The sequence below is a fragment of the Mya arenaria genome, chromosome 1 (genome assembly GCF_026914265.1).
Source record: "Mya arenaria isolate MELC-2E11 chromosome 1, ASM2691426v1".
NCBI classification, from domain to species: Eukaryota; Metazoa; Mollusca; class Bivalvia; order Myida; family Myidae; genus Mya; species Mya arenaria.
Genome location: NC_069122.1, coordinates 19207645 through 19223705, shown reverse-complemented (window position 1 = coordinate 19223705; position 16061 = coordinate 19207645). Strand labels below are relative to the sequence as shown.

At 34.6% G+C, this 16061-nt stretch overlaps 1 protein-coding gene across 1 annotated transcript in view; it reads left to right on the top strand.

Annotated features, from left to right (window-relative positions):
- LOC128224324 (tRNA N6-adenosine threonylcarbamoyltransferase, mitochondrial-like) overlaps window positions 1-16061 on the top strand; it is a 451923-nt gene that overhangs the window by 135016 nt on the left and 300846 nt on the right. The gene's annotated exons all lie outside the window — the stretch shown is intronic.

Below are 16061 nucleotides of genomic sequence, written 5' to 3'. Positions count from 1 at the left end.
GCATCTACGAGCTTGTTAATGCGTACGCATCTACGAGCTGGTCAACGTGTACGCATCTACGAGCTTGTTAACGTTTACGCATCCTTTAGCTTGTGAACGTGTACGCATCTACGAGCTTGATAACGCGTATGCATCTACGAGCTTGTTAACATGTACACATCTACGAGCTCGATAACGCGTACGCATCTACGAGCTTGGTAACGTGTACGCATCTTTTAGATGGTTAACGTGTACGCATCATTTAGCTTGTTAACGTGTACGCATCTTTTAGCTTGTTAACGTGTACGTATCTACGAGCTTGTTAACGTGTACACATCTTTTAGCTGGTTAACGTATACGCATCTACGAGCTTGATAACGCGTACGCATCTACGAGTTTGTGCATGTTTATGCAACTAATTTAGTTAAGCGGGGAATATCAATTTAAAGAATTTGCTTGTTTTCTTATTACCTCAACATTTTTATTCAGTAGTTTATTACCGGAAACAATACGGCAGTAAGTCATTGAACTACTGATTCATATTTGCGTTTTACAATGGACTGTTTAATGTTGTTTTGTTGGAACTGACTTCTGGAAGCCCCAGACCAGAAAAGTATTCTGCATGACAGAACCAGCAATTGTTATTTACCACAACCATATCATTCAATAAGTAACCTTTACGTGTAAACATAGCGCCTTCGTATTTAATCCAAACGTTTGTCATTCAAGGATAAATATCGGCCTATTTAAGCCGATCATCATTTGTGTTAATGAATAACAAGGTAAAACTAAACTGTAAAACAGGCGCCGTGATCAGCCTCAAGCTGCTGCTATTAGTGGCAGGGAGGACATCTACCACCTGGAAGAGGCAAGGGATCTTTTGGCAACTGTTCTTGAACAGACACGATCTGTCAAACGAAAGATGGACACACCCCAAAATACATTTTTGACGGGACACGTACACTTGAGCGTGTCAAGGGAGCAGGAGAGGGCAATAAAAGCTGCCTTCATGTGTAGCATATGCAAAGGTTTCACCCAAGTTTACCGTTTGTCACAATCTTGTTATAATAGAATACACATTTTCGTTGAAACATCGCAAACATAATAGAGACTGTAGCCTTAAAAAAAGAACGAAAACACACATTTCTTTACATAAGAAATCCTATATGGCATTTTTAAAAGAATAGTAATTTAAACAGTGTTGATCTGGGCAGCTTAAAATACTAAATCATGCTATTAAAGCAGTTAAATATGTCAACTTTTCTTTAACAAAAAATACTTTTTCTGTGATAGTGGGTCTGGATTTAGTAGTTGCCCCGGGTCGATTTCGAATTGGAGCCCGTGATTGAGTTAGTGTTTTGATGACTTTAACCTGCAAGTTTGTAACTTGATAGTAAACTATTTGACTGTTGTTTTTATAATATATATACATGTATGATGATCAACAGTATGCATTTATTGCATTCAATTTGTTTAGCTTTGTCTTTCGTCAGGGTCAGTAAAATTGAAACCTTTCAGAGTCTTTGAAGCTTTTATCAACATTTGTTACATATCGTGTTGTTAAACAAAACGCCCACTATATGTAAATAACTTTACTAACTGTTCTAAACAGCGTCACGCTTCCAGCCGGAACAAAAAATCCAATTTATACAAGTGATAAGTGTATATCGGTTTAAGGCAGACATGGAAAACAATTATTTTGTCATTTGTGTCTAGATGTTTTCGCACTGAAGTGCATTTTTGCGTATACTATTTTTATTGACAAAACGTATGGACGATTTCCAAGGACGGCGTGATGCGCAATTTCATGAACCCGTTAGTGCTTCAAATGACAATGAGTATTATTTCACACATAGTTCTTGCAGACACCATTATCCTCCATTATGTAAAAAGATATGGAGACCTTTAAAACTGAAGTCAAAATCCTCGTAAACTGGAGTTGAGTGGCAAATGGTCACCATTGTTGATGTTTAGAAATGATTGTTGTACAAACTACTCAATACAATCCCACAATCTACATATCGTGAATGCAGCATTAAACAACGTCCTATATTTCGTGCTCATGGCAATGACTTCTAAAGTATCTCAGTTAAAGACCTCAAAGATCAAAACTGATCAAGGTGTACGTTTTATAAACATAATACTTGTATCACAGCGGTTAGTCATCAATCATAATCTTATTTATACAATACAGTGAATATATATATATATATATCAATCAAAGACTTCAAGACAAACCAACAAGACGACTTGTTTTATACTATTTGCAGTTCATGGTCGAGAATGAGTTGATACAACAAGTCAACAATATCACGGACGTAAATGGTGTATAGGTCCGTGACAATATTTATTAAAATATTTATGCCGAATAATGTCTCGTCAAGTCAACAAGCCGGATAACTGCATTCTGTAAAGGCTGGAAATCCTGATTGACAGCTCTGTTTAATAGATGCTCTAGTCCGGAACCTCATGACAGAAGCTGTCTTTGCAGGCTTTCCTTCTTTCTTCTGCATCAAACGGATCTCTTCCAAAATGCGCTGTTGCTGTAAGGACCGAGCCCAAGTCTGCAGCATACATATATGCAGCAATATTTGCGGGTGGAAACTGATCAGCTGGCACCGGGGCCACAGTACTCGGCTGTGCAATGCTAGAAGGTATGCCATGACCTAATAAAGAAAAGTATTAAACAATTATATTCTTTTATTACTTTAAAGCCGTTTTCTTCCCCCAATAATTCAAACCCTTCAACTTTGTTTGCAAAACGAAACGGTTATACAGTCGAACCCCGTTGGAACTCACGGACCGGAGAAAAATACCTCGAGCCTCGGAAAATTCTAACCAAGCGGGATTATTTACCACAGGTAAAAGAAATCGGTCCATTACATTTAGTTCGAGCCAACGAGAAAATCGAGTCAACGGGGTCTCGTTTTGCAAAATTCGAAGGGGTTGATCAATAATTGTGTTGTACAGTCATGCGGAGTAAAAGGTTGCTGATATAAAACTAATGACAAATTACCGCTATTTTGGGCAATTTGTTTACATCACGCATGCGCTCATTGTTTTTATATCTACATGTAGCAAATGATATATGGTTGACCCTTATGGAGTTCACAGGGAGTTCAACTTGTGTGATATTTGTAATTATTATTAACATACATGCATCTAAACATTAACCTGGTATCCGATGCAAGTTCCAGGAGTTGACAAAGCGCTCGATTCCGATCTCTGCCAACGGAACACATATGTTTGACAAGCAGTATTTTATCAGCTCATCATCCATGTCAAGGTGATCTCTGTTGACCATGTCAACTAGGGCTGTTTTCACCGGATAGTTTACTCGTTGGTTAACCTCTGGCCACATCCGTTTCACCTTGTGATTCTGTACATACAATGGCGATGACATAAGTTGTTTTCAGGAGTTGAACATTTTAGTCTTCAAGTGAGGTAATTGTGAAAGAATATTAACGAATGTTTCACAGTTTAAAACAATAGACGAAGCGTCACGGAGCCAACAATCATTTTGTCTGTTTATTATAATTCGTAGAAGGAGCGCAACCTAAAAGATAGATAAGTCTGTAACATGTATGATTAGATTTTAACATATTCTTTGCAAACGATAGGCGTGAACATGCTCGAATTGGTTGTGTGATACAAAAATTAAAACAATACCGTCTGATGCAGTCCATTCAACAGAACAACACTTTGTTGGATGGCCCTTTTTAAACATTGTTTTCATACACCATAGTTTGCATTAAAAAGGAAAACTTTATCAGGGTAACAGTAAAATTAGTCGTTATATGTTAAATGTAAATGTCAATTGTTTATCTGAATACCCTTTTCATGCATGAAAATAAGAACTGTAAACAATTGCTTTTAAACGTGAAATAATTTGCGCAATTAAGAGGTCTGCAATGCAATGCCTTTTTCACAAATAAGAACATGTTTTAATATCATTAGCTTTTTATGTTTTTCTTTTGCTTGATACCATACCATTATTGGCGAGCAACTTACCCTCTCGGACTGTGTCTGTATATATGGTTGTCGGCCCTGGTTATACCTCAGGTTACCATGACGTTCCTGCATGTACATGGTCAGATAGAATTCCGTTAAATGGTCTACACGGATTTGATCCCACATGCCATACTCCAGAACAGCACGATTGAACGTGTGATTAGAACACTATTATTTTCTCAGAACAAATAAGTATACTATTACATATGTTATATTGTTACACTCCTAATAGTCATTTGTATAGATAAAGCCTTGACATTTATATTGTATAATACGCAAGAAGTAATGTCGTCGTTGTTTATTCAATGAAGCATTGTTATTGGATCAGCGCGACGTCATTAAACCAATGATATACGACAATTATAATTTACAAAATATTAAATATTAGTTATTATTTTACACAAACTTATAAGTATTGGTCGCATTTTTTTAAACAGTAAGGAAAGCCAGCAAATGACTAATCTGAAGCTCTAGCACGCTTCATGGAAAATGCTGGCGTGCTCTCAGTACTGCGTTCTTACATCATTAACGCAATGAAAATGCGAATATATTAACTATTTATGGAACTAACCGGTACACATGATCATAAATGAGAAGATTGTTCTTCACAAGCTTGCTCTTGTGGGAGACAATTTTGCTACTAAAACCACCAATTGCCAGCACATGTGTAGCGCCAAACATAGCAAGTTTTTCATTCTGGTCCGTGTGCAATTTATGGCCAAAATACTCAGCGAAATATGGAATAGGGTTTATATTCCTTGCACCCTGAAATAAAACAGTGAATATAAAACAGGTGTATTATTTTTTCCAGAATTAAAACGGATTAAAACAGATAAAACTATAAAAGGTCAATATTTTCAATAATTAATATAACAATTCATAACCACGGACAAGTTGAGACCAGTCGAATTCCTTATATTATACGCCATAACGGATTCCTTAAACCAGCGTATTGTTCATTTCTAACAGGTTTTGTCATTTAAAGCCAGAAAGAAATTATCGGCTTAGCGGCATGGCGGCCTAGCGGCGTGAAGTTTAGCGGCATACCACTGTTCCTTCTAAAACAATAATAAAATAATGTTTTTTTATTCACAAATGAATGAAATTGCGGCCTAGCGGCTTCAAGTCTGTGGCCTATAGGATGATAACCTCACACCGATTAGCCGTCGATAGGCCGCTGAATTCACGCCGATAGGCCGCTAACTTCCCGCTGATGGCCGCTGACTACACGCCTTCACGCCGATAGGCCGATAACTTCACCCCCATAGGCCACTGTTTTCACAAACATGGAAGGTTCAGACAATAAACCCAATCAATTCAGTCTTAAATGGGTAACCCGTTAACAGTATGTCGAAGCCTTTATGTTCATAAACTACGTTTCTTTGTAAAGACAACTAACAAGTTGAATACAAATAATTATAACCATGCACTGCCATTTTAAGATCTTCAAAGAACTCAGTACACTATATTTACTTGTGTATTTCCAAGATTAAAGGACGACTTACGAGGTGGCAGATTTGAATCAGCAGAAGAAATGAAAATTGGCGTCAGGTCGGCGGTAAGCAATTGCGAGAAGGGGTGGTACGCAGACATTTTTAGTAAGTGGGTAGATTGGCACAGAAAATGTATTGAATTTCAAGGGCAATATACTTTGAAATACATTGACTAGCATACAAGCGCCTTCATTAACGTAATTTCATTAGTCAACAGTACGTCATTTCCGTACGAAGTGATCCGTACAGTGTGAGTTATGTTCATTGCTATGTAAAAAATGTTTTTTTTTTATGTGTGATTAAAAGGTAATGTATGTACAGTCATGTAGAATATAGATTCAGCTTTAATTTGATGCAATTATGCAATGCTATTTTTTTCAAAACACGGGAACATTTAGACTGCACCTCGTAGATATTTTATTGTGAAGACGCTTGTTTAAGCGATAAGGTCGTTTGTAAATTAAATTATAAAAGTAAAAGAAGTAATGGCGTATTGAAAATCTTGATGTATAGAGTCCAGTGGTCGTCCCAAAAAGTATAGGTACTTTCTTTTTTCTAAGTTAACGCAATTACAGCTGAAATCCAACCGGGTTCGGTTCTTGGTCTACTTCTTTTTCTTATTCACGTAAACGATATTGTTTATACCCTTGCATCCTAAATTAGGCTATAAGTATACGGAAGTTACTGTTAATTTTGATTTGTTTACATAAAAAAACCAGCAGCAACCATCATTTATGTTTAATAATTATAGAACTGTGTGCCCGTCACATACATCTAGGCGGTACACTGAGTGATGATGGTACTTGGTATCACCATATCGACAATAGATGTTGCTAGATAAATGATTGGTTTTATGCATGCTTTAACATAAACCGCAGCGTAAAACTCTTAATCGAATATATTTTTATATCGTAACAATGGATAAGGGATACTAAAGGAAACAATATAAAAACTCCAAAACAAAGCTGCACGAATTCTAACCGGACTCACACTTTCAGTATTTGTATAAGAAAATATATTTTATGTGTTCAAATGATAATAATAGCATTATGATGACAATGTTAAGATGTTCAGCACACACTTTAAAGGGAAAATAGAATATGTACTAAATGCAATACGAACTGTGTTAAAAACGATTACCACTTTCTACTTATATGTCCATGTTATCAAGACCTTAGAACACTTTTATATATATGGGCGGTTTACAATGTCAGAAGTCGGGTCCTTTCAAGTCCTCTGCAAGTTGATCGCGCGGTAATTTAATGTAGCAGTTAAACTTAATGACATAACTCTTGGGAATCTTAATTATGTTTGCAATAGTACACTTCACTTCAATTTAAACTTAAATCAACAAATACAAGCTAAAACACGACTTTTAATAAAAGATATAATTTAAAATTTTACGACCCACTTCTATTGATGTACCGGCATACATTCGATGTTGTTTTCGATAAAAATGACCGAGGAGCTCCGAATGAGAAACAAGTGTGTGTTCAATGTTAGGTTCATAAATTTTCTATGTATTTACAACAATTATCCTTTATAGAATATTTCCTCGAAGTAACCGAAAACCCAAAACAAAATTGTTTATCGTTTTTGCCTACAAGCGAATACATGTATTACTTTTAATATATTGCAACGTTGGTTTTCTTTGCCATTTAATGTTACCGTTCAATTTTTAATTCTTAGTTATCATCTCGATAACAAACATAATCGTTGCAATTTCTGACTCTTTTTAAGTTCAGTTCAAACGGCATCTAGTCATATTACGCAATTGTTATGATTTTCTATTTTACATTCAGGGTTAAAACCTACAAGTGTTTATGGATCACTGGAGTGCTTGGAAGTATGACAAAAACAATATTCCACTTACTTGCGTATTGAGTTTTGGTCCTTGCAACTCTGCTGACGGTTTGCTTCCTTGCAGTCATGTCTTCGTGGGCAGATAAAAGGAACTCGATTTACGCCACAAAAAAGAGCTGGACAACCATTGCTTCGCTTTTTTCACCCTACATGGTCAGATCTGAATTATTACGCGTAAGTCAATTGAACAAAGGGTTTGGGGTAGAGGATACTTAGGTCATTTTTCAGTCGGATTATTGATTTAACTGAATATTTATTTTTTAGGAATTAAATTTTCAAAATGGCATTTTGAGCATCCATCCGCCTATTTCTGGCACTTTGCAACATAACAGTTACCTATTTTCCTTATACGTAATAGAATCCTCAATTCAATGATCGTACCGAACGACCACTCTTTCGAATTTGAAGCTCAGTGTTGTAATATTATAAATGTCGAAGATAATTTTGTGATTGGTCATTAAATGTATAGCTAGTTTGAACTTTATAACTTCGTTTTGATTAGTGAGTTTAATGTAAACTTTAACTAAACGTCTTGAAGGGTCGATTGTTCAGAACTTTGTTAAAGTTAACAACGTTATTCACACCAACATTGTTAACTTTCTAAGCATTACTATACTGAACGTTTACTGTATACGCTTGTGATCTACTGTTTTTCTTACAATATTTGAGTCAACTGTTTCAGATGTCCTTATTTATTCCTAGATATGTGAGCGCATCATCAAATAGTTCACGTTTAAAAGTTAACCACAATGTCATTTAACACGTTGTTAACTTTAGCAAAGTTCTGAACAATCGACCCATTGTGTAATGCGCTCGTCGATAAGATAGTCCATGTGTACCTTACGTCACATTTGGTTTGCTTCAGTCAAAACGAGATATATAAAATAGTTGATTGACAACATCTTTCTTACTTTATTTTATAGAAAAAGGTTATTCATCGCTGTTCTGGAGTAAAACTAACCGAACGTTTACGACGAATGGATGCGTCCACTTAGAAGAAGGGGAAATATACATCAAGAAACCCGGCTACTACATCGTTTCATCGTCACTCAACGTCCGTCGGCCAAGTAACACGACAGGTACGGACAATCAAAAGGCGTCTACGTTCAGTCACCAAGTGAATCTTTATTCTCATCAGTATGGAACTTTGAGTACTTTGATGGAACGCAAAAGGTATATGCTTAATGTCAAGGGGTTCGCCTTTAACAGTATAGTGTCTGCGGTATTCAAATTAAATATGTATGACAGGCTGTCAGTATCAGTCAACTGTCCTGAGTATATTACAACATACAGTCCTGGTGATTTTTTTATGGTTTATTACACATATGAATTCCGTGGTAAAAACGAAACTATGTAATACCAGCCGACCATTTTTTTCTTTACGTATACAATTCTAATATATTCCCATCATTATACAGAAGTAGAAATATATCAAACTGTTCGAATTCAATCAATAACGTAATTGAACAGATACCCAGCAGTTTTTCAAATAACAGCCTTTGGCTTCGCTGTGCGTAACCGCTTGATGCCCCCCGCCCCAATATCAGTTTTGCATTAAAAAATCAATGTATGTAAAAAGGGAACACTCTTCGCATGCGCTGAATTTTAGGCCTTCGGAATCTACTGTCGGCGGACCGCAATAATTTTTTAACTTTTGAGGAATTAATGCTCACGGGCGTATCAAGCCAATCGCTGTTAGAAATGCAATGGTTAGCAACTTATTTACATTACCAAGCTGAGGCTGCCTTCTGCATGGGTAGCTTGCTAAAGGTAGCGCTGTTATGAGGATTCGTAATATGTTATGTGGTAAGTAATAGACAAAACGAGTTTTTCTTTAATAGTGTTCTCTTACAGTCGTGAGAAGCAGTTTCGCTAGGACAAACACCAATTTTATCCGACGCGAAGACGATAAGTGTATTGCATATGTAAGTGAGCAAAAAAAAAATCATTAATAAATAAAACAACAGATTTATAAATAGAAATATTTTTCCAAAGATAAACATTAGATTATTATCATGGCCTTTCTAAACACAAATTATTGGCTAGTGGGATTATTCGAAATTCCTATGTACGGTCCGCTTACAACCGTAAGAAGACACTTTTTCAATAGCTCTGCTTGGGGTAAAGTCGTATAAATATAGTGTGAATATAGTGTGAATATAGTGTGAAGATGCGTTTTTGCGTAATCACGCAATTTATATCAAAGAAAACGCAACTATATTTTTATATTGACGAGCTAAAAAACGAAATATAAAAATTCATACAGGGAACACATAGTATGTGAGTAATTCGATCCAGCGGAAGTTTGCGCGATGATTCTGTCATTGTTGAAAGAGTCGTGGTTGATGTGTAGAGTAGATTTCACAAAAAAAATGACACATTTTATCCGTGTCAATGCATAGTTTATGGAACAAAAGTTTCAGATAAAAAAAAAAACAAGAACAAATGAATAACTGTAACATGTTACTTTTTTAACTCTTTAAACTACAATTATAACTACAGGGACAAGGCATTGGTAACCCTGTTTAAAGGCAGAAGATAAGGGCCCAAACAACAATGCACCTTCTCTCTTTATATATATATATATGTTTATATCTCATTATACCTTCAACTAATCTTGTTTACTCTTTGTATGTTCTTCTTCATTTAAACATTTTATTTTTCATTTTATCGATTAATTTTATGTGAATGTTATTTTTTCTATATCGCTCTTTTCGTTTTTTCGTCCAGTTTTGCACGTGAATGTTTAAGCTCTTCAAGGAAAGTGGTTATAATACGTGTATTGTTTTAGCTATCGTGTCAATCTTTACGATGATACAAGTATAATATGTAATCACAAATGTTATGTAATTATGGTTAAACAAAGCTCATTATATAAATCAGATGATAGAGTTAATACATTTTATACATGATAATTTGAGGTTGATCTATAAGAATAAAAGAGAATATCATACCTCACATAAATGTGTCCTTTCTTTGTTTATATAAACTCGATCGGTCCGTATATCACTGTATTTTGATGAAAATCCAGTTCAATGACGTCACCGGTCCATATCATTTTTTGGCTGGTCCGGACCTCGCCAAATATGAAATATGGACCGGTGACTTCATAAAATTGGTAAGTGCGGCTTGCTATTTTCACAACGGCAAAAATTGTAGCAAGCAAACATTATTAGCTTTGTTCAATAAAATACATCGACAGCGCTTTAAAAATAATGAATGGTGATACAAAATGTTCGGTTTAATATAAGAAATATTTACACACCACTTCGGCACATATGACATTATATGGACCGGCCAGTCAGTCCCCGAAATAAAATATACACTTTCGGGGATTGACTGGCCGGTCCTTATAATGTCATATGACCCAGTGTGTGTATACCACATGATAAATTACGTCATAAATGCTACGTCGGAAGGTAGTGTATTTAAATTTGACTTATTTTGTTCATTCTTAGCATGAACTTATGAAATACTGTACCTACATTCAACGCTAACTGAAAATATCCAAAGTATGAATAAAAATTAAGGCACATATTAAGCACTATATTACGATATATACTGACGCGTACAAACGTGGAACACACACACACAAACACACGCACGCACGCACGCACGCACGCACGCACGCACGCACACACACACACACACACACTCACACAATGTTTCATTGGGATTTTTTGTTTAAAATAGTTCTTTAGTTTCAAATGGCGAAAAAAAGATGTGAATTTAAGTTTTTAATGTGAATGTTTTTTGTTGCCCCCCCACCCCCCCTCCATCTCCCTTATTGAGCTGTTTGGACATATGTTAATATTTTTTCATCTGTATATAAGCAGTGTTCACAAAAATATAAATATTAGTTTTCATTTTGTAAAATTTATGCTACAATTTATATTCGTTCAGCATGATTTGTTTAGTGATAACATAAAAAAGTGACAGAAACAAATATCCTCTAAGTATGTATTTTATTTATATTTAATATTCTTACAACTAGAAACATATTACTTATAAATACCATTTATATTTTACGAGTTATTTTCGCTTAAGGCACCATTTTCGACAAAACATCTTATTTTGCCCTTCTCTTGAATGATCTGTCATCAGCCAAATTAATGTATTTTCGCCAATACATTTTAGTTTTCACAACCATCTTGTGATCACTCGATAACTCTATCAAGTGTTTTATAGCCATTATAGATCTTATGCTGGCAGCAACTTGTTTGAAGTAATTGAAATTTAGACATTTTACTTCCTTTTATGAACACAGACCAAAGAGGAATTGGCATTCAAAATCCAAGCCTTTCTGTAGCGTCACTATTTTTTCCGGTATAATAGAGCATCTTTTTTCATATATTTTCAACAGTTATTGAAAATAGTGCATATTTCAACTTTTGTAGGTATTTAACACTTTTACATGCATTTTGTCCGAATTCCACACGAAAAAAATGACACCGGTGAAAGCGTTGAAATGCTGTATGCTCGACAAGCCTGAAATTACCTTTAAACTATTCAGTTCACAGACAATAAAAATCGAATCCAAGAAAACATATTTAGTGACCCAAAACTGATTAGTGCTTAACAATATGTAACGTTATTTAATTAATTGTTAATTCAATTACCTAGTTTCATAACTGTTATAAACATACATGTACTAAGATGTTGCTTTCATCTCGCAATTGTTTTGCTAGTGTAAAGTTAACTAAATGAAAACCCGATATTGGCTTAGGACGTTTTGACTATTTGAAGTAAGTAAAGTAAGGAATTGTCTTTGAGTCGACACATTTCCATAGTCTTTGTAACTATCTTAAATAAATTCTTCCGCTCGATTCATCATCAAGATAAATTGAAGATTATTCGACTTGCTTTCAAATTAACATCAACGTAGCACTCTAATGAACATATACAAATAAAGTGGTCTTTAAATTCGCACTATTTAAATCCGAATAGCACTCTATTAAGCGTCCCATATTCTTACCCCGGCGTTTTAATTTGTTAAACATGTCATACAAAAAGTCTAAAACACACTTCAAAACGTAAACAAGTTCCTTTAACGGGTCATATTAAACGCGACTGGACAATGGTTTAGGGAATACGTAGAAAATAAACATATGACTTGACACTTCCGGAAGAGGGATAGCATGCTCAACAACACTGTTGATATAAAGCATGACGCTGACAATAATAAAGGTTATATATCACAGATTTATTGCTTAAATATCATTTCGGTTTATAATAACTTGGAAATAGCTTTCAAAGAGAGGAAAGTAAACAAAAACTGCACGTCTACGAAAGAACATTCTGCTTTTAAAATAGTTTCACATAAATATATTGCTGAATTCATATAACGTTTTCCGACCTACTTGCAAAACATCACAACATTAAGAACATAACGAGGACATTTGGATGTTCACTTATCTCGAATTATTGGTATACTATATTAGCCAGCATGCATCTCTCTTCATGTCATTGATGATGCATGACACGTTAATTTGTTCGATATTTTTTATATAACATAAATTGCAATCAACATCTACTTTCGGGTGCGAAGGAGTAAAAATATCAACTACTTCTAAAATAAATCATAGTTACAACCAATTGATCCAACATTTTAACATGCAAGTAATGTTATAATTAATAATGTTATTTAAAAATGCGTATGTTTTACTAAAGATTTAAAAAACAAAACACATGATAACGTGCCGTTCATTAGGAAAATGGTCCTTTATTGTGAAACGTGTAAATGACACACACACAAAAATCCATAAACCTGGGTAGGAATGACATCGGCAATCAAAACCTTGCATTTGAAGCGTCCACACGGGTAACAAATGGGTATTCAGAATATAAATAAAAAATACCCGTATATCACTGAAAATAAGCATAAGAGAAATAAAAAAAAAACTAATCCAGTGTAATGTTTTATTTTATTTCACGAGTGTTCATAAACAAACTGTACGGAACTTCTTACACCGAAATCAAGAAACATCATCAATCATTGCAATTTCATTGTACTTTCAGAGTTGAAGCTTGCACGATAGTTCACTGTATTGCGTTTGGGCTGTTGGTGCTTTTAACTCTGCAGATAGTATGTTTCTTTGCAAATGTATTCTCTTGGGCGGTTAAAAAAATTCTTTTTTACGCCACAATAAGAGAGATGGAGAACAATTGCTTCGCTTGCAATATTTTTGAGGCAAACCCTTACGTTAACATAATATCTGCGGAAGAACTTGGCGCATTGAAACAACCGAATAACAACTAAATTTGTTGTGGACCAGTCATAAAGACAGTGCAGCTTCTTCTCAAGAAGGTACAACTTTGCCAAATATGCTTCAACACAAGTCCAGATATGTCTTACTGTGACAGTTGTAAACATGTACATTGTAAATTATTGCCAACCTTTAACGGGAATCTTATTGATTCGTCAATATTAAACGGAAAAAAAACAGTACACAACTTTTCCTTCCAAATGCAACTTCTGTTCTTAATTTTTGCAAAGAAAATAATAAAATGAAGGAAATACTGTAATATTGGTTATAAAACATATGGCCTTTTAATTTACTAGCTGAGACCTTTTGTTTTCCATTACTATAAACAGCAATAAGTATTCAAGAAAAGAAGAATTTCTATTTCGTTAGAATTATACTCCCGTTAAAGCAAATTTAAATGGCTAGAAAATAAAGTGTACATGTTTATAATACATATTTCCTCTATTCTCATTTCCAGGAAACATTTCTTTACGAACACAGTGGATTTGGCTTTAGTAAGTATTTTTGTAAATTGTGCTAAAGACTATGGTATCTACCTAAGTGCTTATTAATTGCCTATTTTGAAAGTAAGTAAACCAACGGCATACAATTAATGAATGTGTTCTTATTAGTAACAGAGAGTTTAGAGAAATAAGGAAAGCTACTGAAAGCTACTCCAAGTCCCGCAAATATCCAGAAATATAAAAGCCAAAATAATTAAAATTATGTCTTATATTACAAATATATTCAAATTGCTTTAATTATGTCTTATATTGCTTTTCACAACATATTCATGAGCCTTTCCTACTGCTTAGTTTATAATGAATCATTCTCAAACTGATGCAATCCAAGCCCTCCAATTTCCAATATAATATTTACATATATATTTTTATATATACACGAACATGAAAAAACAACATGTTCTGCTACTTAGGTTTGGTTAAAGAATTCTTAGCGAACGATTTTTGCTTATGTGTTTTCACGTTTTTGGCAATTCGGTATTTTCTGTGTCATCTGTGTCATCTTTTGAGTTGTTGGCTTAAATGTTTTAAGGGATGTGTAGAAAAATAATCCCCGTTGAATACAACCCACACCGTACAAAAAGTACGGGTTTCAATCCCTGTTCGTCCGTCTGTGAGCAAATATCAATGATATTACAAATACATTTGATATTATTTCATCTAATGATAACATTAAAACAGAGAGAGATGTACACTTTGGAAGCAAACTATCATAGTTTGTATACTTCAACTATTTAGTCATCAGGTAGTTTTGAAAACAGGTTTGTCGAAGTGTTTGATGAAACTAATGACCTCATCAAATTTCGGAAATAATACAAATGCGGGGCTCTTTAAGCGGCATAGACTGCCCTTTGTTTCATTGAAAATAGTGTTGTAAATGAAAAGTTTTCTTTGATTTAAGTCTTTATTTTAAGCAATTGTTTGCCTTCCGACGTAGCATATATGACGCAGTTTATCACGTGGTATACACACACTGTATGTATAACAAACATAAATTTTGGAGCGATAAACCTTTTACTAACTGATTTAGTAATGCATTTATGGGAAATACTAATCACTGATTACAAGATTGTTACCGTGTATTTCATAGCTGAAAACGCAAAAAAAATGTGTAATGATTGGTGAATGCTTAAAGATTTACTGTGATCTACTATAGTTACATATGGCTTCTTTTATATCTGTTTTTTTATCTGAGAGGAAAAGGCAACTCCTTAGGCATTATATAATTCTCAACATCCTGCTCATAATTGATAGGCATAAACCATTTACAGTGATATGCAAAAAAGAATAAAGCGGAAATGTATGTCCACTCAAGAAATGTTGATGCTGCCTCTGTTTAACTTTATGGTAATGCATTTTGTATGCCATTGATATAAATAGGCACTATTTTAATACATACACAACGAACGACTTATTTCATGTTTTAAATATCCAAAATCAATCAAAATAATGTCTTCACAGTGTTGTTACGAGGCTTTGTCACAATTAATATGTAGCACAGCCGACTTTTTGCTAAGAGTATAAAGATGCGCGTGCGTTCTCTTCGATGTTTGCACTGGAACACAAGGGGCGTGTTCTAGGAATAAGAGATCTTTAAGAGCTAACTAAGAGCATTATGTCGTTTTCATGGAGATAAACGTCTATATTGAGCAGAAATGAAATTAAAAAGTTCTTCCACTTTTGCTTAATTCAGAAAATAACTTTCTATATATTTTCATCCGTATTCCTGTCCGCTTCTGCGTCTTCTTAAATCACTCAACTTTTAGCGGACGGGAGGCAGATCTGACGCGCAAGTTGACACATGGAATAGACTCGACAGTATTTGACTGGTTCGTTTTTAACATACGCGTATAGCAGACGCGGATGCGATATGGACGAACATTACGTCATATACTGAGTATGGATGTAATTCTGTAAACGTGCACATTCCTATTATTTCTCTTTCTTTT